Here is a 1,139-nt window from a genome sequence, read left to right on the forward strand (position 1 = left end):
GAGGTGGGCCTGGATAAAGGTGGAGCTGGGCCTGGATAAAGGTGGAGCTGGGCCTGGATAAAGGTGGAGGTCTAAACAGACGTGAGTGCAGCTTCCTGCTGTCACAGTGTTTTAAATACATTGATAAGGCAGGCTATGCTACATGCAGCCTCTGCTCCATGAGATGAACTACAGCAACAAGGGCTCACATGTCCTCTCATCACACTGTTCACTGTGATGACCACAGCCAGTGGACCAACAGGCCCAACAGTCCCACATGCAGCTATTATTATTATCACAGCTATTATTTTACTTTTAGAATGCTACATTTTAAAGCTCATATTTAAAATAAAATGCTCCTGATATGTGTTAGCATAGGGCTCACACATACCAGGAGCATTTAGTTTAGTTTTGCACAGGTTGCACGTGATTGTTGTTTTGAAAAGATATGCAGTGTAAAACTCAGTAAAACTCTTTATTGCCAAATATTTGAACTTGTTGTTTAGTTTTTCACAGGTTGCACTTTATTGTTATTATCTTGGAAAGATATTCAGTGCAAAACAGGTGAATTGCAGCCACAATAAGCTATTTTCTGCCAAATATTAGTTATTTTTTGCACAGATTGAACTTTATTTGCATTGTTCTAACAAAGTGATTGCACATTGTGTTTGTTTTTGTCTGATGGAGCAATCTGGTTTACTTGAAAGTGATTGCAATTTTCTTTATTCTATTATTTGAAAAAGCACAGATGGAGGAGTCAAAATGTTATTTCAATAAAAGTTCAACATGCACCATTTTGTTACAATTTTGTTGGGGTGGTGGGGCATGAACATTTTTCTTCCTCCAAAGTGGGGCGCGACAGAAAGAGTTTGAGAACCACAGGTCTAAAGTTCTCTCCTGTCTGAAACAAAAAAATGATTAATTTCTTGCCACAAAACGCTGCAACTTTGCAAGGAATCCACTTGATTAGTCTAACGAGCAGTAATGCAGGCTGACTTGGTTCAGGTGTTTCTGCAGACGGTGGAGATGTGAGAGAGTTTCTGTGTTCATCATTTTGTAAAACTAGCTCCTCGACAAGAGTTCCTCCTCCTATGCTGGCTCAAAGGTTAAGTTGGTTGGTGAAAAACAAAGCTCAAGAATAAACTTTCAGTCTCTATTTA

This window comes from Anarrhichthys ocellatus, unplaced genomic scaffold (genome assembly GCF_004355925.1).
Source record: "Anarrhichthys ocellatus isolate YVR2014 unplaced genomic scaffold, GSC_Weel_1.0 scaffold259, whole genome shotgun sequence".
In the NCBI taxonomy this organism is placed as follows: Eukaryota; Metazoa; Chordata; class Actinopteri; order Perciformes; family Anarhichadidae; genus Anarrhichthys; species Anarrhichthys ocellatus.